This window comes from Pleurodeles waltl, chromosome 1_1, assembly GCF_031143425.1.
Source record: "Pleurodeles waltl isolate 20211129_DDA chromosome 1_1, aPleWal1.hap1.20221129, whole genome shotgun sequence".
In the NCBI taxonomy this organism is placed as follows: Eukaryota; Metazoa; Chordata; class Amphibia; order Caudata; family Salamandridae; genus Pleurodeles; species Pleurodeles waltl.
This window is the reverse complement of record NC_090436.1, coordinates 10,132,408-10,156,346: the sequence shown is the minus strand read 5'-3', so window position 1 is coordinate 10,156,346 and position 23,939 is coordinate 10,132,408.

Sequence of the window (23,939 nt, the reverse complement as noted above, 5' to 3'; positions counted from 1 at the left end):
TTTATGGTCTGCTGGGCCAGTTTTGAATGCTTATTCCTCTGATTAAAACACACATTGGCTGCAGGAAGCACAAATGCATGCAGCCTTTTATGCTTTGCAAAACAACTATACAGCGTGTCTTTACAAGTTCAAAACTGCTCAAGTCTGCAAACACGGGCCACATTTTTAGCTATTTGATTCTCTAATGGAGTACTTTTTTATTTTGGTGCCCGGGTCTATGTTCTGTCCCAGTCGGACCCTGCATATTACTGACATCTTTGAGTCTGAGAACTCATGTCTACAAGGAATGCTATGCCATATACTCTCACTCCTCATCCGCTTGGTTCCACACCCTACACATGCTCCGTAAGATCTTCAGATGGCTCCGTGTCAACACCATAAGAACCGCCACTCAAGCCCTCGTCACCAGCAGACTGGACTATGGTAACACTTTTTATGTATGAATCACCGCACGCCTCCTGAAGAGACTACAGACAATACAAAACTCTGCGGCAAGACTCATCCTTGACCTCCACAGGTGGACTCACATCACCTGCACCTCAAGAAGCTACACTGGCTCCTGATGCAGAAGAGAGGCCAGTTCAAGATACTGACCCGCGCATACAAACCCCTGCACAACGAAGGAACAGAAGACGTCAGCAAACAAATGACCTTCCACCAACCAGACACCTGCGATTTGCCTCCATTTTCCTTGCAGACACCCCCTGGGTCCTCCAATCCAACAGCAGAGGACGGTCCTTCTCTCAACTGGTGGCCAAAGCCTGGAACAACCTTTCCCTGCACCTCAGGAATGCTGCATCGCTCCAGAAATTCAGGAAAGGACTCAAGACATGGCTGTTTGAATGAAGAGAGCACCGCGAAGCAGCTAGCAACTCCAGCGCCTTGAGACCCTCACGGCTGATTTATTGCGCTTTATAAACTTTCTCTACTTCCTCACTCCGTCCCCTCCCGCTCACTCCTCACTCCTTTCACTGCCTCTACCTCCTCACTGTGTCCCCCACCTCTGTGTATCCCCACTGACGCTTGTCAACCTGTACCCCACTTACTGCCCTCGGCACAGCCAGTGGCCCCTTTGACACTCACCCGAAAGTGCCAGCTGAAGTAGCAGATGTCTCAGATTGCAGGCGGCAAGCAGCGTTTTTTACAAGGAAAGCAACCGACCAGGTAGCTAACGTCGCTCAGAAGCGCCCTGTGGCTAATATTAAGCCCACCAAGGCCCCCCCCTCTGAAACTCGTGCTGGAGCTGGAACTGAAGCTCATTGGAAATAAAGGGAGACTGATTCAAGCCACGCAAAGCAGGAGCATCAGCAGCATCATCCTGGCCACGGAGACCAGGGGGGAGTGAAAGGGGAAAAAAAGGAGAAAAACCATTGCTCTTACTTCTCAACTTGGTGGTGTCTGGCTATCAGTGAAACTGGACAAATTAATATAAAAAGGCTTCCGTAGACTGTATTGGATTTCATTTTTGACTGCATTTAGGCACTTGAAATGTTTTTGTCTGCGTCTGGCAATATTCGGCACATCAGCTTATCTCAGCTTGCTCCAGCAGATGCTCAACCTACTGAATAACCTGACTGATATTATTTGTGAGTGCTCTGTGCTCTCCCAATTGTTCTTCTACGTATCCTCAGTGCCTTGCTACTACTACTTCTGTCTACGGAGTACCACCTTCTGTTGGCAGACGGAGACAGAAGGAGGCAATCAGGGAATGCAACTCAAAGGTTTGTAAAAGTAGCGTAGACACGGACATTGGCCGTTGGTACAGTGCGTGAGGACACAGAACAGAAAGTGGTACAACAGCATGGTAGAGGGGGCTCGAGGCTTGTCAAAAGGAGCATATAATCCCACCCCCTTGAGAGAGTGGCACTAGGCCTTCTTTATAGGGGCACCACCAGATTGGTGCGTTCCGGAAACACCCCGCGTAGGCGTGGGTGCGGTTTGTGTCAACCAAGCTGATTGAGATAAGGAAAAGGAGGGGGGAGGACCTGCTATTTCTCAAAAGAAACAATTATCCGACATTATGAAGATGATTACTCTGGATTTACAGTCTAAGGCACACCCATCTGGCAAAAACATGAAGGTGGCGCAAAATTAAAAAACTAAACGCCCGCTTCATGGGAGAAAACCTCTAGCCCAGGCGCAACCTCTCCAGTACTGCAACCCCCCTCTCAAGCTGCACTTCCCTCCTTTGATTCCCAGATCACTTCCAAAACAAAAGGTGCAATTATGGAAGTTGAGGACAAGGAATAGGTAATTAGTAGCCAGATAGAGGGTAATCTGCAGAACACCATCGATATCCAAAATTGGCCACAAGTCCTGCACCCCTTCGAACAAATAGGGCAAGGTCAGACCACCACCCAACAGAATAGCAATGGGCAACTACAGACGTATCTGCTATTTACCGCATCTGGACCTAAGGAGCTCAAAGAACCATCTAAATTAGCACTCCCAGCAGAATGGTTAAAGGAATTGGGGTTAGCCAGACGCAACTCAGTACCTATTCGCCAGTCTCCATCCGTCTATAGTTTATTCAATACTCAGCGTCACTCAGATCCCTACATCTCTCCCGGATCAAGAAGTTATTTGCTGACAACAGACTCAATACAGATGGTGGTCACAGAAGGGCACCAGGAAGTTGGCAAAATAGCTGAAAATACGAGCTCTTTGTCTTATCTCAGTCTGGGCATGCTGGGCGGACTTCTCATAATCAGGCAGGAGGGGGACAAGTGGGCGAAGGCTCTTCAGCTACAGAGTCTTCTCCAGATCCTTACTGAACTTAAGGCTTTAAAACTATCACAAGAGGAGGCAAATCGTAAGACGGAAACTCAACTCATCCTCCTAAACAACAACATACAGCTATTGAGCACTCGTGTTAAAGATGTCGAACAACGCGTATCAGACCTGGAGGATGGTGGATCACAGATGGAAGCATCAGTTGCCAGATAAGAAGTGGAATTAACCGACCTTCAGATCCGAGTCGATGATGCAGAGAATCGCTCCCTCTGCTCTAATTTAAGGTTCACAAGGATACAAGAAGGGAGAGAGTCGGGTCAGACGGTTATTAAATTAGTCACAGATCTGATTAAACAGTACGTTCTAACGGAGCCAGCCGACAGTAAGATGGATCTTACAATCACACGTGCTCATCGAGTCTCAGCAGTACAGTCCATAGGTGCAAAATACCCACGGACGATAGTGGTCAACTTTGGTGACTATCAAATTAAAGAAAAAATTCCTTCACTGGCCATTAAAGTAAGTACCTTTGTAACTCCAGGAGATTATTCATTTAAAATGTTCTCTGACATGTCTGCACTTGCGATGTGCAGACGTTGAGAACTGAAAGAGCTGATCCAGTTTTTCAGAAACTGGGGGCGCCAGCTGGCCTGGCCCAGCTATCAAAACTGAAAGTTTTATATAAAGGACGTGCTAATATATTTCATATGGTGGAAGCGGCAAAAACCTTTCTGAACTCCATACGGTGTTCAGGTGGGAGGGGATTGTAAAAATATTGCCTGCTAGTAAGGGACTGTGAGGCTAAGAGAAATCAGTTGGAACAATGTTTGTAGCTTGCTAAGCGTCCGGAAGGGAAAAGACTGAGATGCCTCCTGGCTGTTCCGGCATCAACGGTGCTATGTCAAGGCACCACAGTAGGGGTAAAGGGATGGGGAAGCACAACGGAGTAGTGTAGTTAAGGCAAGATCACTGGTGGGATTAAGGAAGGGGAGTCCTCTGAGAGTCCTTAGAGTCCCTAGACGGGAGGGCCTCAGGCTCAGAGCACCCAAGGAGGGAGGGACGGGATGGGGGTGGGGCCAGGGGTTGAGCGAGGGGGTGCACGTAGGGTGGATTGAAGAGTCAAGAAAATTCATGTTTCTGAACAACGTAGCAGACATTAGGCATGGCTGTAAAAAGGCTACTGTTAAATCAATTAAGAAATATGGTCAAATGTAAGATTATTTTCTGCAATCCACATGGGATTTCAAATAGGCACAAATACAAGGCAATGCTAGAACGGCTGCTATCATTCAAACCCGAAGTCATTTATTTTCAAGAAAACCATCCAGAAAGTAATTACCCCAAAGTGTACATCCCAAAACAGTAGTCAGCAGCTCTATTTGCTTCATCTGGGCTGGCGGCAAGAGGGGTGGCAATATATTTAAGTAGCAGAGTTGATTGGATTATAAAAGAGGTTATTAGAGACCCCAGGGGGAGATGGCTCTGGCTAAAGGTCATAATAGCAGGGGTTCAAATCAATCTGGCCAATTACTATGGGCCGCTCATGGATGAAGTAGAACCATTACTACAGCTCTACAACATGGCGATGAGGCCACAGGACCCTTTATTGTTGGAGGGGATTTCAACTATATTCAAGATATCAGATTAGATACCTCTAATCGGGGGAAAAGACAACGAAAACCCAGAACTGAAATACATTTGGATACAATAAAAAGTGATTTTCAGATGACGGACCCTTGGGGAGAAGAATATCCAGCAGCCACTCAATACACTTGTTTTTCACACCACTATAAAACAACGTCGCGGATATATTTTTGTTCTAGCTTCTCGTACACTCAAGGAGGTTCACTTGCTCTTATGGGCAAACACTTTCTCTGACCATTCAGCAGTTATGGTGTCAACAGAATTAGAGGCAGCTAGCAAGGAGAGGCCCAGATGCCAGTTCGATAGATCTTTACTTAGTAATCAAGAGTGGGTCACGGATATGAGAAAAAAAATGTCAGCGTAATCAAAATTCCGCCTCCTTCTTCAACATATGGGAGGCATTTAAAGTTACAGTCAGGGGCCAGATTATTTCATTCAAAGCAGCACAGACTTGACAGCGAGAGCTTGAAATTAAAAAACTCCAGATGGAGATAGATAAGGCTACAGACGATTATACGAAAGCAGGGGGAAAGGAAGCGGTAAGAGGGAAACTCAATGAAACAAAAGCAAAGTTAAAAGATTTCTTTATTTTTCAAGAACTAGCTGGCTCAAGGGCCTACCAGCAGCAGGTGTATGAAGGAAGCCAACAAGTAGGCAAAGATCTGGCTTCGACCACCCGTATGAGACACGAAAGGCAGATAATACATCAAATTCAGGATCCCGAGACAAGTGCAATCGTTAATCATGAGAAGGATATCGCCCGGGTGTTTATGTTGCATTACTCAAGGATCTATGAGAACAATTATGAAGTTTTGCCTGCACAGATAGACCAGTATTATAAGCCAATCACGTTACCAAAAATGCCATTAAAAGTTCAGAACGACATAGCACATAAGATTAGGCCCTCTGAAATTAAGGGAGCTATTCAGAAAATGCCAAGTTTAAAAGCTTGTGGGGGAGATGGCTTTCCAATACAATTCTATAAAATCTTCTGTGAGGAATTAGTACCATTTCTAACGGAGCTATACAATGCAAAATTCAAAGGCATAGAAATACCTTCAACATTCAAAGAACCAACAATAGTCAGTTTTTTAAAAAAAGGCACAAATCCGCTGAAACCAGATGCATATCGCCCAATCAGTCTGCCTAATGCTGACTACAACATTTTAACAAAGGTATGGGCATTTAGGAACACACTGGTTGCGAAACAATTAATACACAAAGACCAGAACGGTTTTGTAGCCAGCAGACTGATGGCATCTAATACAAATGTTTTAATACAGGTAGTCGAGTTTTTCTCGGTTTATGCAATCCCCGCATTAATAATAATGTTAGATGCAGTGAAAGCCTTTGATCTAGTGAACTGAGAAGCCTTGCTATGCAGCCTGACCAAATTCGGCTTTCTCTCGCAATTTACATCATAGATAAGGCAACTATATCAGGATGCTTACGCCAAAATTGTTATTAATTCAGAGGTCAGAGGCACAATTCAGATAAAAAGAGGTACTAGACAGGGCTGTCCTCTTTCCCCTATTTTGTTCGCCTTTTTTATGGAACCCCTGGCCCCCATAATACGCAGCTCGAACAAAATTGTGTCACCAAAGTAGCTATGCCTAAAATTAAGCTCTTCCAGATGATATTATTTTATATTTAGAACCAGAGAAAGACAACGTACAAAGGATCCTGGATAGAATTAATAGAATTAATGAGTTTACCCAAATAGGGGGTTATAAAATTAATGAAAGTAAAACAGAGGTCCTCATATTTAATGCAGGAACAGAGAATCTTCCCTCTGGACTGCAACAGCAGGCTAATTCATCCGAACCCATTAGGTATTTAGGAATATATGTCACAAAGAACTATGGCCACTTATTCAACCTAGATTACGTTAGGATGCTTGAAAAAGCACAAGTACTTTTGGACAGATGGATGGTTCTCCCATTGACTCTGATAGGGAGAGTCTCTTCAATTAAGATGTCAATTTTTCTGTTTTTTTTTATATTTCCTCAATAATATGCCAATAAGAATAAATACCTCTTGTTTTCCTGAATTGGATTCTATGATATGAGATTGTATATGGAGGAAAAAAGCCCAGAGGGTGATGAGGCTGTCAGTAGTGCAGCTCAACACAAGCCAAGGGGGTTTGTCTCTTCCTAATTTTCACGTTTATTATCGGGCTGCATTGCAGGACACATTGGCACAATATTTGGATAGCAGAGAAACCTTGGACACATTCTTGGTCGATAGGATGATGGCAGAATCAGCAATAAGTCTCCCAGCATTTATTAAAACTACAAAACTACCAAATAAGTCATGATGCAAGTATATTCGCGATCTTAGTGAAAGAGCAGAGATTTTAAGTAAAACACATCAAATACCATCAGGTTATACTTATTTGCAACTATAACCTGATGGTATTGTGTAAATACTTTGGTCTGCACCTTCCAGAAACAGTGATAGAGAAATGGAATAGTAAAGGGTTTAAGGAAATGAGGGACTTTTTTCTAAGAGGCAGATACATTACATGGGAGGAAGCCGTAACAAGGCTGGAGAGTTTGGCAACTAGACTTTTTAGAAGTTTTTTTCAGATGACCCATTTTCTTAGTACTAATATACCCATGGCAAATACCCAAGAGCACCCGATCGCGAGGGCTCTGATTAAGAGTAAAGTACCTGGGAAATTGGTATAGGATATTAGTCGATCAATTCACTTCTGCATTAACTACAGAATTCAGGAATAACATTTTTAGAACAACACAATGTGTAATCTCCAGCGAAGATTGGAGAATTACTTCGGAAGTTGGCTACAAATCTTGAAGGGCAGCTAATTCTAGAAGAATGTCTTTTCTCTCCAGATGGATGGCCTACTACACCCCTGAGACGATACATAAAATGTTTCCAGCAATTCCTGACCAATGTTTTCGGTGTCATCATGAGTGGCAGTGGAATTGGCTACATATCTTTTTAGACTGCCCCAAATTAACTCTCTTTTGGTTGGAGATAAATAAAGTAATAAATTGCAGCTCTAACCTAAGGATTGAGCTAGAGCCAAGCTTAGTTCTGTTTGGGGTATCTGAGAAAACACGCCAACTAGCTAAATATCAACAATATTTTATTGAAATTGTTTTTGCGGTTGCTAGATCATTGATTCTGAAGTTTTGGCGGACTGAAAATATTCCTACACTGCAGAGCAGGTGGGATAAGATGAAATATGAGGAAGTGTACTCAAAATGCGTCAGGAGTATTAAATGCTATATGGCAGAATTTAGTGGAATACCAAGCCGAGCAAGGCTACGTAACTATAGTATTAAGCATACCAGATATAAAATGGCTGAAACTAGGATGTGTTTATATGCAGGGAAGCGATTAAAGGGATGTTCTGAGTGTTTTGTTGATTCTACAGCTAAGGTTACAATAGCAAATAGAATTTTTTACGCATACATCTGATCGACCAATATGAAGGGATTAGAGGATATTATAGTGATGTCAACAGCCGAAGAAAATGACGTATTATTATTGAATACTACTTATGTATAGTTTCTTTTTTATTTTTGTAATATTTACACTTGAAAGAAAATAAAATGGGGAAAAATTCTATTAACAAGTGTCTCAGTATCGCAGCCTTCTCCTGGGACTACAATTGAATGACTTTTCCTATCTTGATGCATAAAATACTGTCCTACCGGAGGAAATGGACCTTTCTTTCATGGCCTTCACACGATCCATGACTCATTACCATCTGCTAGTAGCATCACTGCCCTCAGCGACCATGTTCAAAGTATGAAGAGTCACCAAACAGAATTCCTGAGTGTACAGCTGGAAGAAGGCCTGTTGCCTTGTTTATCCATGTTTTTTACACTTCTCAGGGCTTGATTTAGAACTTGGAGGACAGGTTACTCCATCGCGACGATGATGGATATCCCCTCTGCTGAAATCTAAATCCTACAATATCCTATGGGATTCCGATTCTGGTGGACGGGATAACCTTCACCGTTGTGGCAGTGTTACCTGTCTGCCAAGTTCTACATCAGGCCTTTAGTCTGCAGTAGGATGGCGTCCTTGTTTCAGGTTTGCTGAGGACAACCAGAGATGGTGAGCTTGATGGTGAGCGTGTCTGCAAGATAGAAGGGTGCTGGTCGTGATGGCTTTGTAAATGACGCAGCTTGTTCTGAAGTTTGCCGGGAAGGGGAACCTGTGGAGTCCATCAGGATGGGAGTGTGTCTGATCATATTTCTCAAGCCCTGGATCAGACACGCTGCGGCTGGTAGGATGTCGCTAAGGGGTACCTGTGTGGAGCCTGGGAGGCCTCGGAGCAGGACGTGACCAGCATCCAGATGTAAGAGTGGGGTGCTTGAACAGCAGTTTTAAAGTCCCTTCCTGGAGATCGAGTTACACTTTCTTTAGAAGAGAGATCTGGCACCAGACCGTCTTTGTTTGTTTGGCAAAGTGTTCCTTGAGGGTGAAGCTGGTGTCTAGAGATAATACAAGGTGTCTGGCATACAGTGGAAGCTCAGGTTTGAAGCTGTCAAAATCTATGTCACTGGGTCAGGTCTAAACTGTTTCTTGTTTGTTATTCCTGGCAACTGACTATATTTTATTCTTGATTTATATTTCAAATTCAATTTAGTTTTAAAAAAATACCCATCCCTGTGCTTTACAAACTGGTAAATACCCCTATATATTACCTATCTCTAACACTAAAAACTCATTACTACCCCTGTACACCAGTCATCCCTCAGTCCTACAACTCCTTACCACCCCTCTCAACTACCATCACCTAGTCCTACAAACATCTTACTATCCCATACTGTACCCATCCATGAACCTTAAAAACTCCTTACCACCCCTATACATTACCCTGAACCCTAAAACCTCCTTACCCATCCTATCCACTACCCACCCCTGAACCCTAAAAACTCCTTACCACCCCTATCCACTTCCCATCCCTGAACCCTAAAACCTCCTTACCACTGCTACCAACTACCCATTCCTGAACCCTAAAGCCCCCTTACCCCTCCTATCCCTAAAAACTCCTTACCACCCCCATCTTCTTCCCATCCCTGAACCCTAAATCTTCCTTACTCCTCCTATCCGCCCCTGAACCCTAAAAAATTCCTTACCACTCCTATACACTTCCCATCCCTGAACCTTAAAACCCCCTTACCCCTCATATCCCTAAAAACTCCTTACCACACCTATCCACTTCACCTCCCTGAACCCTAAACCCCCCTTACCCCTCCTATTCCTAAAACTCCTTACCACCACTATCCACTTCCCATCCCTGAACCCTAAAACCTCCTTACCCTTCATATCCCTAAAAACCTCTTACCACCCCTATCCACTTCCCATCCCTGAACCGTAAAACTTCCTTATTTCTCCTATTCACCCCTGAACCCTAAAAATTCCTTACCACTCCTATGCACTTCCCATCCCTGAACCCTAAAACCCCCTTACCCCTCATATTCCTAAAATATTCATTTTGTGCGAACTCTGAAGCCAATGAAGTTCTTTTAGGGTCAAATGTACGTAGCTTTTTTGAGGCCGCAAATGGTCCAATTCTCAGAATTGTGCTCTGTGTGACTGCAAAAGAGCCTTTTTTTATGTACCCCCCATTGGCGATTCTGTAATCTATTACTGGATTGTAAATTGGATTTGCGATTCAATATTAGGAAGGGGAGTGTTTAGGACGTCCCTCCCTATTACCAAATTGCAGTGGTATGTCTGAATATTTTGCGACCCAAATGCAGTTGCAAAATATTCACATTTTACCGACTCTATGAAGGAGGTGATAACCCATTCACAAATGGAAGGGGGTGAATGTTTGTAAAATCATTTTTTAAAAGGAGGTAGTGGTCCCACAGATCACTGCCCACTCTTAAAAAATGCAAAGAAAACTTTTCATTTTTCATTTGGAACACATCCTGTTTTCATATAAAGAAAAAAGGCTGTGTTGAAAATAAATTGCTTTATTTCAGACATGGTGTTCTGCTGACCCCAGCAGACCACCACCCCTGTGATTTTAGCGATTTCCAATGGGTTCCATAGCGAGAAATACCTCATAAATATTAACGAGGTAGGTCTATTTGCGACCCCGTGGGACTCGCCCAATGTGTGAAACACTGTTGTAAATGGCCCTTTCTGCAGGGTTATACCCAAACTTTTTGCCTTTCTTCTCCTACTTTTCTGACCCTCTCTTTGTTGGCTTTGGGACTCTGGGCACTTTACCACGGCTAATCAGTGTTAAAGTGCATGTGCTTTCGCCCCTAAAACTTGGTAGAATTGGATTACACCTGTTTGGCGTATTTAATTTACCTGTAAACCTCTTGTAAAGTGGAGTACCCCATACCCAGGGCCTGTAAATTAAATGCTACTAGTGGGCCTGCAGCACTGATTGCACCACCCACAGAAGTGGCCTTTCAAACATGTCTCAGGCCTGCCACTGCAGTGCTCGTGCGCAGTTTACTGCCACACTGACTTAGCAAGTCAAACTGCTGGCCAAGTCCTAGACTCTCTTATACGACACCTATGTCACCCCTAAGGTAGGCCCTAAATAGCCCTATGGGCAGGGTGCTGTGTATGTAAAAGGCACAACATGTATTTTTATTTACTGCATGTCCTAGTAGTGACAAACAGCCTATTTCGTTTTTCACTACTGTGAGTGCTGCTCGTCTCACAGGTTTGCATTAGGGATTCCCTTATACATGTGTAAGTGGTCATTTCTGAATCTATGAGGAGTAGCGTGGGCATGTTTAGTATGTTTGGAATGGTAATCAGAAATCCTGCATACTGGTGTTGGTGGATTGTTTATTACTATTGTGGAAATGCCACTTTTAGAAAGTGGGCATTTCTCTGTTCTTATGGCTCTTGTGCGTTGCAGCCTAACATTGAGGGTAAGTTCTGTTACCCTTTTCAAAAATGCAATAAATATTTTTCTGCTTAAAGAAAGCACTGTTATCTAAATGATGCTTCTTTTGGCCAGAGCCTGGCACTCCCCCTTCTAGGATCACAAGAGGCCCCCCTAAGGGGGCCCGCCCCCCAGTTTGAAGAACCCTGATCTACATACTGATGGTCTTCCTGGGCTGGTAAAGAAGAAGGTGGGCGCGCTTTACACTTATATAGGCTGTGTCCTGTACTCACACAAAGGGCTTGTTTACCCCCACTGGTGTCTGGAGCCAGGACAGGGGAGAAGAGAAATTCTTGGAACTGGTCGGCTGGAACCATCTGCCACTTTCTAGAAGCGTAGCATTTTGAGTATAAGTAGAGGGGTTGTAACCCCATGACTCTTAGAGCACTTTTGGGACTGGGACTGAACCTCTGCTGGAGGGACTGCTGGACTGCACAAAGGACTCATCTGTACTGCTCTTCTGTGGTTGCCCTGCTGCCTGCTGCTGCTGGGTGGCATAAAGGAGTCCCTGGATGGTTTTCTGCTTGTTGCCCTGCTGTCTGCTGTTCCCTGACTCAGTCCCAGCTAAGGCACTGCTGGGTTGCCAGGAGAAACCATAACTGCTATCTGCTCAGCTGGATTGGCCTGCTGCCTACTTATAGTCGAGCTGCGGGAGGAATCACCTCTTTGACATTAGCGTTAATGAGCTGGCCTGCGTGCATGCTTTGTGCCCCCACCAGTGATCTCAGAGTGGGCGCTGTTATCTGCTTTGTGCTTTCCTAGGATCAGGCACGCGTTGGGAGCTCTCTGGCAAACTCTGTGCAGCATTTTTGCTGACTCACGCCACTTACGCAGAGTGGGCGCCAGCCGCTGCGTCACCCTGTTTAGCCCCACTTTGCTGAGGCAACATCACAAGGCCCAACCCTGTCCTCGTCAACGTGTTGCTGAGAGGCTTTCCTGCTCTGGTCCGAGGGACACAGTGGTTCCTCGGTGCTCCAGCCACCGAGGAAAAGTAGGAGGACTGCCACTTCAGGAGCCCTGTCACAGAAGGAGCCTTCTCTCCGGCAGCCGCACCACGTAGCAGGAAGAGCGTGGGTGACGGCCCCAGATGGCAACTGCACTGCGTTGCAGGAAAAGTGAGGACAGTGGCCCCAACCCCTGATCTGAAGGTTCTGGGTGTGAGGAGTTCCGGGATGTTTCCCCGTTGCAGACACAGTTTGGCCTTACCATGGTCCAGGAAGCCCTGGAGTGCTCCCAGAGCAGTTCATCCTGGGCTGGTGAAGGATGTGGGGATTTTGCTTGGCGCGTGGGGATCCAGCGAGGTCTCCCCGCTGAACCTCACAGTGTGGTGTCTCCCAACCACCAACTCCCTCCGAACCCCTCTGTTGAGCAAACCTCGGAACCATTGGATCTTGGCGAAAGGACAGGGAGGAGCCCACAAGGAGGTCCCAGACATTGTCCTTTTTTTTCTTTTACTGTATTACATGTAATAGACATGAAGAGGTGTCTCTGAGCCCTTCGAGGGTTGTGAGATTACTGTATCCCTGGAGTAGAAGCGCAGATGTGTCTGTGCGCTACATGGGGAGTCTAGGTTACTGCATAACTGGCATGAGAAGCGCAGGTGTGCTGTATCTAGGTGCCGAGTGCACTTATGACAACATTTGGTGTTTCACATGGTTGTCTATTGCATTTATCGCCCTGATGTTATAACCTACGTACCTTCTCTGGCATTATCAGAATGATGAGTATTATTCCGTAATTGCACAACCTGCACAATGTTTATGAAATGTGATCTTAGGCTATGATTTGTGCACAATACATTTTATATTTTTATATATAATATTGTGTGGAGTCTCTTTTATAGTGTAGTTATTGGGTCACGTGTCTGATTGTATTGTGCAAGCGCTTTACACATGACCTCCAAGGATAAGCCTGACTGCTCAGTGCCAAGCTATGGGGGTTAGCACATGTTATCTTTGGTGTGCAACTTACTCGCCCGACTAGAGAGTTGCGTACCCTAGCCAACCAGAAACCCAATTTCTAACAAACACACATTAGTACATGGGTGTTTGTGATAACAAATAGCAAATCGCAAAAATTGCTATTTGGTAATCGCAAACCTGTCCCTATGTACATCTGGCCCTTAGATCCTACACGCTGTTGACCAATGTTACCAACCTATTGCCTTTACCAAGGCTGTGGTGGATTCTCTGGTGATTTCAGGTGAGTGACATCAGCAGGTCCCTGACTGTGGCACGCTTGCACTCACTGTGTCAGGCTCTTACTATGCATTGCAAGACTCAAGAAGCACTGTGCGCTCACAACCTACCACCAGCACGGGGCCGAGACCAGTGTGCCTGCCCGCCAACAGGTTCATCATGCACAAGAAGGCACACCATCTCTGGATCTCAAGAAGCAAGAAAAGACATAAAAGAAGCTGTCTCAAGCTACGCTGATGGGGTACAGGAGTGTACAACCAGCCACAGACCGGACTCGTTGCTCCACGCTCGCTCTTTGGGAAGGAGGACCTGAGCAGTCATGAGTAAGGAACCCCAAGCGCAGCCTTCCAACACCACATGGGACGTCCTCCCCCACCATGTATTTGAGGTCATGACCAATCACCCCTACACTTTTCATCTTGGATTGTTCTTGGATTGGTCATTCTCCCATGATCGTACAACCCTCATTTTTTTTTTTTGTAGACAGATTTTATTGGCAATTTCAGTATATCAACATACAGATCCAGAATGCTTCTAAACAACCTACATGTAATCCCCCTCCCCTTCCCCCCTAACCCTGGGCTGCCACCCCTTGCTTGAGCTGTATCTTGTCGAGTGCGATCTAAATGTGTGTGTATATTTATTTTCAGGTGCTCTAGGCAATTATTAGGTCAGTAGCCTTACTGATCTAGCTTTTCTAGCAGGCAATTAATTACTTGCTTCGGGGAGGGGTCTACTCTTGGCGGGCGGCTAGTGGTAAGGTCCCTATGGGGTCATTGAGGGTCAGCAAACCCTTATCCTTCAGGGATCAAGTTTGTGCTAACTCTGGTGACCCTCTGATCTGTCTGGTTTCTCGTTTTATGACCAAACTCTCATATTCCGTCCAGCGTTCCAATTCCCTCTTCCAACTAACCAGCCTAGGGCCAGCTGGGCATTCCCAGTTCCTCGTTATCGCCCTCTTTGCTAGTATATACCCAAGGTCCTGCAGTCTACTAGTGGCCCTATTCTTGGGAGTGTGGGGGAACCAATGGAGGAGACAATGTCCAGGTGTGCAACGGATAACTCGATCCAGGACCTTCGCCATGTGGGTCATTACCTCCCTCCAAAAGACGGTTAGGTCCGTACAGGACCATAGCATGTGTAGGAACTCTGTGGCTGCTTCTCCACAACGTGGGCACTTATGCCCATATTTATACTTTTTGACGCACAACTGCACCAACGCAGTTGTGCGTCAAAATTTTTACCGCCGGCTACCGCCATTCCAACGCGCCATGCGGGCACCTTAGTAATGGAATGACATTAGCCGGCGCTGCGGAGTGGTGTGCGTCAAAAAAAATGACTCACACCAGGCAGCGCCGGCGTATGGGAAAATGGGGGTTGTGCGTCAAAAAATGGTGCACGTCAGGTCTGAGGCAAAATTCAGGCCTCAAACCGGATTTGCGCCATTTTGTTTGACACCCAACCTCCATTGACATGACTCCTGTCTTAGCAAAGACAGGAGTCATGCCCCCTTGCCCAATGGCCATGCCCAGGGGACTTATGTCCCTTGGGCATGGTCATTGGGCATAGTGACATGTAGGGGGGCACAAATCAGGCCACCCTATGCCACAAAAAAAATCGGAAAAAAATACTTACCCGAACTTACCTTTACTTCCCTGGGATGGGTCCCTCCATCCTTGGGTGTCCTCCTGGGGTGGGCAAGGGTGGCAGGGGGTGTCCCTGGGGGCAGGGGAGGGCACCTCTGGGTTCCTCCCGAGCCCACAGGTCCCTTAACGCCTGCCCTGACCAGGCGTTAAAAAACGGCGCACATCAGGCTGTGCGCCATTTTTTAAGGCCCACCCCCTCCTGTGCGTCAAAATGACGCCAGAGTATAAATAAGGGGCACAGGCCTTAAAGTCATTTTTTGGAAGGGAACGCCTACCTTGTATATAATTAACGCAAGGCTGGTTCCCCCTTCCAAAAAATGACGCACATGGTGGAATTTTGATGCCCGCAGGGTCGGACGTCAAAGTATAAATATGGGGCGGGGTTTGCGGCGATTGTGCGTCAAAAATTTTGACGCACATTCGGAGCAAACAGAGTGTTTGCGGAGCCGTCTGGGGTGAGATAGGCCCTATGTAGTACGTAGAAGTGTATTAGTTTAATCTGGCGTTTCTAGATACCTTTGTTGCGCTCTCTAATATCTGGCCTCAGGACTTCTCCACTTTATACGCATTGCCTCCAGGTAGCGCAATGCTCCTGGTTGGATTGCCCCGTATAGGCAGGTTACTGCCCTGAAGGCACCTTCTGACGTTACTATGTAGTTGCTGAAGCCATGAGGCCGCAATTCTGTTCGCCCATGTGCCAATGCTTTTGGATGGTGAGGGTAACAGCACAATGCAGCAGGAAGTGGCCTTGTGGGAGGTCATACCCTTGCCAGAACACCTCAAAGGGGAGAAGCCCCCGATATCTATACAAGCCCCCCAGCCTTGTAGCCCCCGCGTCTACCCAGGATGTGTTGCCTCTCCAATCTCCACGGTGGGGCACCCATTGCAGCTAAGCCATTGGTATGTCAGGTGAGTAAGGTGTACCCGTATCAGTTTTTTGGAGACATCTCTTCCAGCATTTGTGTATGATGCGGATCTTGGGGGTGTCTATGTGATAGGTCCAGTGAACTTTAATAGCGTTCCCACCAATTTAGGAAGATGGGGACCGTTGAAACCAAACCACCAGTCAGCAGTCGGCACCCCGCTATCTATTGGGACAGCCATTGTAGTTTAGCCGCCAGACAGTAAGATTCGTAGTCCGGGACCGCCAGTCCCCCCTCCGTCCTTGGTCTTTTCATGGTGGCGAGGGACACTCGGTGCCTCCCAGGCCTCCAAATGAACGTAGTGATCAGGGAATCTAACTCCCTGAAGACCGCAGCAGGTAAGCGGCAGGCCCGCAAAGTCGTATAAGAGTCTCGGCAGCGCCACCATTCTGAGGAGTGCTGTTCTCCCCGCCATCGACAAAAGACGTGTCTTCCAAAAGCCAGACGAGTTTTCAGCACTCTCGTGGCTTTGCCTGTGTTACCCTCTAGAAGATCAGCTCTAGTGTGATAGGTTTTGACTCCCAGGTAGGTCATGCACCTAGGTTCCCAGGAAACATGTCCTAAGTCCTCCGGTGGGTCACAGTCTGCTGACAGTGGGTAGAGTGGTTATTTTTGCCAATTCACCCGTAGCCCTAATAAAATATCAAATTGTTCTAGGAGTGTCTGCCCCCCCTTAGTTCCAACGCTATATCTCGCAGGAACCTGAGCAGATCGTCTGCATAGAGCGCTATGCGGTGAGAAGTATCAGCATGGTGTAGTCCCTGATACCAATGAGCTGTCCGCGCTTGGGTAGCCAATGGTTCCATTGCCAGCACAAATAGCAAGGGCGAGAGGGGACACCCCTGACGTGTGCCCCTCTCCACTCTGTATAATTCTGATATTGTGGTTCCAGTTTGCACGTGGGCTTTGGGGACTGTGTAGAGCAGCTGTGTCCACCTAATAAATCCCACCCCTAGCCCTATGCGTTTTAGGACTGCATAGAGATAGTTCCATTCCAAGCTGTCAAACGCCTTCTCTATATCGACAGCAAATACAGCAGCAGTTCTTCTTTCTAGAATATCAGCATCTAGGAGGTTGATAACTCGGCGGATATTCTGGGCTGTGTTACATGTGGGGATAAACTCTGCTTGGCCCGTATGGACCAGGTGACACATGAACTGTAGCAGTCTCGTCACAAGGATCCGACTGAGGATTTTATAGTCCGTGTTGAGCATGGATAGGGGCCTGTAGGCCCTGCTGTCATGTGCCGGTTTGCCAGGTTTCAACAGCTGGACTATCAGCAATTCCCTGGTCATGTTCGGAAGGCACCCCCGGTCTCTCCCCGCTTTGTACAGTGTCGCAAGTTTGGGGGCCAGGTTGTCAACATATGTGGCATAAAATTCTATGGGGAGTCCCTCTGTGCCCAGGGTCTTACCTCTTGCAAGGCCTTTTATGGCCTCTCTGATTTCCATAACTTCAATGTCCCCTCCTAATGTTTCCTTTTCTTCCCCGGTGAGGTTCCGGCGTGGCAGTGCTTCTAGGCAAGCCCAAATGTCAACCTCCCTACTTTCTGTGATGCTAATGTCTAGAGAGGTGTAGTTGCTAAAAAATGTTGGTTGATCTCTTCGTTTCGGAACATCCTCTGCCCTGTTGAGGTATTAATTTCCATAATGGGCATTCCCCTCTTCGAGGGATTAGTCAGCCACGCCAGAAGTGTGCCTGTTTTGTCCCATTCGGCATGCGCTCTGATATAGTTTTTGTAGTCAAAGCAACGGAGCCTATCAGTGTGCTCTGCTACTCTCTCCCTAGCCCCATTCACCACCCTTTGCAGCTCAGGGTGACCCGGCAGCCGTTTTTCAAGTGTTCGTAACATACTCTCCGCAGCCATGACTTCCCTAGTAGTGTTCCTACCGATTCGGCTATACAATTCCCTCTTATCACTGCTTAAAATGCATCCCATAGAATCTGGGGAGAAGAAACAGTGGCCTCAAATTCCGCAAAGTATCGTCTAATGTGACCCCCTATCTGTTCCCGGAAAACTAGGTCTTCTAGTGCTTCTGGCTTGAGCCACCAAGTCGGAATACGTAGCTTGGTTCTCTCCCAGGACAGCTGGAGGAGGACGGGATTGTGGTCAGATATCGTCCTCCCCAGGTACTCCACTTCTCGAACCTGGCCATGAACCTCTGGTGTGCAGAGAAACGTGTCTAAACGGATATGTAAGTCATGCATATTTTAAAAGATGGAGTAGTCTCTGGTGTGTGGGTAAAAGTATCACCACAAGTCCACCAAGCCCCACTCGGCCTGCCATGGTCGAAACGCATTGGCTATTCTACAGACTGAGGAACTCCCAAGCGGGGGATGTGATCTGTCTGTGTCAGGATCAGCTAAACAGTTGAAATCTCCTCCCATCAGTACCGCGTGCATTAAGTGAGGGGCCAGTGCCCCCAAGAGGTTCCCCAGGAATGCTCCCTGATTGTATTTGGTGCATAGATACTAATGAGTGCTATGTCCCTTCCCTCCAGGCGGCCAGTGACCACCACAAAGCGGCCATTTGTGTCAATGATTGTCCCTGTTTTTGGGAAGGAGACTCCCGCCCTTATCCATATGAGAGTTCCCCGAGCAGAAGCAGAGTAGGATGTGTAGTGCACCTGGCCCCTCCACCTCTTCTGCAGAGGCACTCCCTCCGAGGCAGTCATGTGTGTTTCCTGCAGCATTGCTATGTGAGTCTCTCTTCTCTGTAAGTAGGAGAACACTTTGTACTGCTTAGTCATAGTGTGCATACCCCTAATATTCCAGGACACAATTGCATAGTTCTGTGGTGCCCCATCTGGTCCGCTTGTTACACTGTTCTTGCCATGCATTCCCCTGCCGTATGGAGTTTGTTTCGGCCAATCTTCACTCGCCCGATTTATACCTCTAGGGGTGCAGCAGCAGCATTCCCGTAACACAACAGCCCAACAACTTCCCAACTCCCATGCCCCAGGACAGGTGAAAAAACAACCCCCCATTCAAACTAATATTTAATCAAAGAACTCTCTTACGAGGTACGTGCATCAAGGCCCAAGGCGGTGCAGGGCTCTCAGCTCCGGGTCTCGCACCATTCAGTCTCAAGTATCCTCAGAACTGCTTGTCTTGTTCTCCCTTAAGCGCCATGTGGCGCACTTCGCAGTCCTCATCTCTGCTTCATTTAGGAGCTGCAGATGATATCCTCCGAGGTCCCCGGTGTTACTAACAGCAGTTCCATGCTAGGTGTCGTCGAGGATCCAGACTCCCCATTGGACGCCTCACATCCACTTAAGGATGCCACAGCTGAGGTGGCACTTTGCCTCTCTCTCCTTGCTCCCCCCAAGGATGGTGCCGCTTCGCTGTGACGGGGCCCCCTAGACTGCTGTCAACAACTGCGGTGTTGATTCCCCCAGTGAGTCTGGTTGTTGTCTGCCCTTGGTTGTCCATCCAGCCATTCTTGTGCCTTCTGCAAGGTCTGGAAGGAGAGTACCCCCGATCCTCCGCCACTCTCAGCGTGGCAGTAAGAGCATAGCATAGGAGATCTTCAATGACCACAGCTGTCTCTTTACCTCCAAGAAAGTGGACCATTGTTTTTGCAAGTCTCCTGAGAAATCTGGGAAGATGCGGACCACACTATTCTCCACCTTCATCTCCCCCGTCTCCGGGCCTGCCCGAGGATATGGTCTTGGTCTTTGTAGTGTAGCAGTGTGGCCACAACCGATCGTGGCAGGCCCCCCAAGGCGGCGTGCTGGTCGGCACTCTGTAAGCTCTCTCGAAGGCATAGAAAGGGGATAGGCCCTCTGGTGCCACCTCAGTACAGATTCAGTTCTCCAGATAGGAAGTCATGTCATTGCACTCAACTTTTTTGGGCAGTCCGACTACCCGGATACTGTTCCAGTGAGGTATATTTTTGTCGTCTTCGGTGCGGACTGCAAGGGCCTTCACTTATTGTTCCAAGGTAGTTAGTCGTTCCCCTGCTGTGGAGAGTGCCGGCTTAATGTCTGTGACGTCTCGCTCCGCCATCGTGACTCTTTCTGCCAGTCGCCTTTGGTCTTCCCCCAACAGGCCCAGATCCATTGTCAGGGTGTCCATTCTGAACTCCAGGCCTCTCTGGAGGCCGTGATGGCATGCAGTATGTCGCACAGAGACAGGTTTGTAATCGGACCTTCTGTGGGTGCCGCATTTCCCGGCTCTTTGTTGCATTTCTCGTTGCTTCCTGCCTGGGACATGTTATCCACAGCCGTGTCCTTTTTCTTACTTGTTTTCCCCACGATCATTGGCGGGTGAATGAGATATCCATGTGCAGAGCAGTGTGGGAGGCAGCAAGGAGGGGCATCCCTCGCAGTAACTCCTCTCCCTCGCGCCCCATTCCTTGTGCAACCTCTAGTTTTGGATCAGGGGTCTATGTGTCTATGCTGGCCACTTCTGCCGCTCCTCAGTGGAATAGCCCTGAAGTCGCCTGTTGCTGATCGATTGGAGCAGTGCTGTCTCATTTGACGGTATTCATCGACCTCAGTTCACGGCAGCGGCTGCTCCATTGCATGGCAGGCTCCTCATCTAGTGCTGGACGCCCCAGCTAAGGGGCCCCAGGTCACCTAGGGAGGGCCAGCCACCCGCCAGACGGCAGTAGGTTCAGGGCCCTTCCCCCTCCTTTTTCTACCTGCTCCGCAGCCCGTCTCTCCACCACTGTTTCAGGAAAAGTTAGCCGGCTCGCCATGTGCCAAGTGCCACAATACAGCCGATCGCCGCCCTCAATACTCGCTTCCAGCACCTCATTCAGGGACTCAGGCCAAGGCTGGGGAGGGGGAATCACCGCTGATCATCATTCCCCCCCCCTCCGCTCGGGCTCCTCACCTCAGCACTGGAATTAGGTGAGTTGGGCAGCAGCCGCAAGCCGTCCTCAGTTCTTCTCCAGGCTGGGCCCGATCGCCACATCTCACTTGGACCCGGTGTACTTTGCCCTCCACTCACTTGGTCCTCGATCAGGCCGTCATGTCTCTGTAGGAGGCTGGCCTGGCTTGTAGTGGGTACCAGAGGTACTTACACCTTGTGCCAGGTCCAGTTATCCCTTATTAGTGTAGAAGGGGTGTTTCTAGCAGCTTAGGCTGATAAAGAGTAGCTATGGCAAAGCAGCTTAGGCTGAACTAGGAGACATGTAAAGCTCCTACTATACCACTGGTGTCATATGCACAATATCATAAGAAAACACAATACACAGATATACTAAAAATAAATATATTTTTATGACAATATGCCAAAAGTATCTCAGTGAGTACCCTCAGTATGAGGATGAGAAATATACACAATATATATGTACTGTAGGAGGCTGGACTGGCTTGTAGTGAGTACCAAGGGGTACTTGCACCTTGCACCAGGCCCAGTTATCCCTTATTAGTGTATAGGGTGTCTAGCAGCTTAGGCTGATAGATAATGGTAGCTTAGCAGAGCAGCTTAGGCTGAACTAGGAGACGTGTGAAGCTACTACAGTACCACTTAGTGTCATATGCACAATATCATAAGAAAACACAATACACAGTTATACTAAAAATAAAGGTACTTTATTTTTATGACAATATGCCAAAGTATCTTAGAGTGTACCCTCAGTGAGAGGATAGGAAATGTACACAAGATATATATACACAATAGCAAAAATATGCAGTATAGTCTTAGAAAACAGTGCAAACAATGTATAGTTACAATAGGATGCAATGGGGAAACATAGAGATAGGGGCAACACAGACCATATACTCCAAAAGTGGAATGCGAACCACGAATGGACCCCAAACCTATGTGACCTTGTAGAGGGTCGCTGGGACTATTAGAAAATAGTGAGAGTTAGAAAAATAACCCTCCCCAAGACCCTGAAAAGTGAGTGCAAAGTGCACTAAAGTTCCCCTAAGGACAAAATAGTCGTGTTAGAGGAATAATGCAGGAAAGACACAAACCAGCAATGCAACAACTGTGGATTTCCAATCTAGGGTACCTGTGGAACAAGGGGACCAAGTCCAAAAGTCACAAGCAAGTCGGAGATGGGCAGATGCCCAGGAAATGCCAGCTGCGGGTGCAAAGAAGCTTTGACTGGACAGAAGAAGCTGAGGTTTCTGCAGGAACGAAAAGGGCTAGAGACTTCCCCTTTGGTGGACGGATTTCTCTCGCATTGGAGAGTCGTGCAGAAGTGTTTTCCCGCCGGAAAGACGCCAACAAGCCTTGCTACACGCAAATCGTGCGTTTGGCGTTTTTGGACGCTGCTGGGGCCCAGGAGGGACCAGGAGGTCGCAAATTGGACCTGCAGAGAGAGAGGGGACGTCGAGCAAGACAAAGAGCCCTCACTAAAGCAGGTACCACCCGGAGAAGTGCCAGAAACAGGCACTACGAGGATGCGTGAAACGGTGCTCGCCGAAGTTGCACAAAGGAGTCCCACGTCGCCGGAGACCAACTTAGAAAGTCGTGCAATGCAGGTTAGAGTGCCGTGGACCCAGGCTTGGCTGTGCACGAAGGATTTCCGCCGGAAGTGCACAGGGGCTGGAGTAGCTGCAAAGTCGCGGTTCCCAGCAATGCAGCCCAGCGAGGTGAGGCAAGGACTTACCTCCACCAAACTTGGGCTGAAGAGTCACTGGACTGTGGGGGTCACTTGGACAGCGTCGCTGGATTCGAGGGACCTCGCTCGTCGTGCTGAGAGGAGACCCAAGGGACCGGTGATGCAGCTTTTTGGTGCCTGCGGTTGCAGGGGGAAGATTCCGTCGACCCACGGGAGATTTCTTCGGAGCTTCTGGTGCAGAGAGGAGGCAGGCTACCCCCACAGCATGCACAAGCAGGAAAACAGTCGAGAAGGCGGCAGGATCAGCGTTACAGAGTTGCAGTAGTCGTCTTTGCTACTATGTTGCAGGTTTGCAGGCTTCCAGCGCGGTCAGCGGTCGTTTCCTTATCAGAAGGTGAAGAGAGAGATGCAGAGGAACTCGGCTGAGCTCATGCATTCGTTATCTAAAGTTTCCCCAGAGACAGAGACCCTAAATAGCCAGAAAAGAGGGTTTGGCTACCTAGGAGAGAGGAAAGGCTACTAACACCTGAAGGAGCCTATCGGCAGGAGTCTCTGACGTCACCTGGTGGCACTGGCCACTCAGAGCAGTCCAGTGTGCCAGCAGCACCTCTGTTTCCAAGATGGCAGAGGTCTGGAGCACACTGGAGGAGCTCTGGACACCTCCCAGGGGAGGTGCAGGTCAGGGGAGTGGTCACTCCCCTTTCCTTTGTCCAGTTTCGCGCCAGAGCAGGGGCTAAGGGGTCCCTGAACCGGTGTAGACTGGCTTATGCAGAATTGGGCACATCTGTGCCCAAGAAAGCATTTCCAGAGGCTGGGGGAGGCTACTCCTCCCCTGCCTTCACACCATTTTCCAAAGGGAGAGGGTGTCACACCCTCTCTCAGAGGAAGTTCTTTGTTCTGCCATCCTGGGCCAGGCCTGGCTGGACCCCAGGAGGGCAGATGCCTGTCTGAGGGGTTGGCAGCAGCAGCAGCTGCAGTGAAACCCCAGGAAGGGCAGTTTGGCAGTACCAGGGTCCGTGCTACAGACCACTGGGATCATGGAATTGTACCAACAAGGCCAGGATGGCATAGAGGGGGCAATTCCATGATCATAGACATGTTACATGGCCATATTCGGAGTTACCATGGTGAAGCTACATATAGGTAGTGACCTATATGTAGTGCACGCATGTAATGGTGTCCCCGCACTCACAAAGTTCAGGGAATTGGCTCTGAACAATGTGGGGGCACCTTGGCTAGTGCCAGGGTGCCCTCACACTAAGTAACTTTGCACCTAACCTTTACCAGGTAAAGGTTAGACATATAGGTGACTTATAAGTTACTTAAGTGCAGTGTAAAATGGCTGTGAAATAACGTGGACGTTATTTC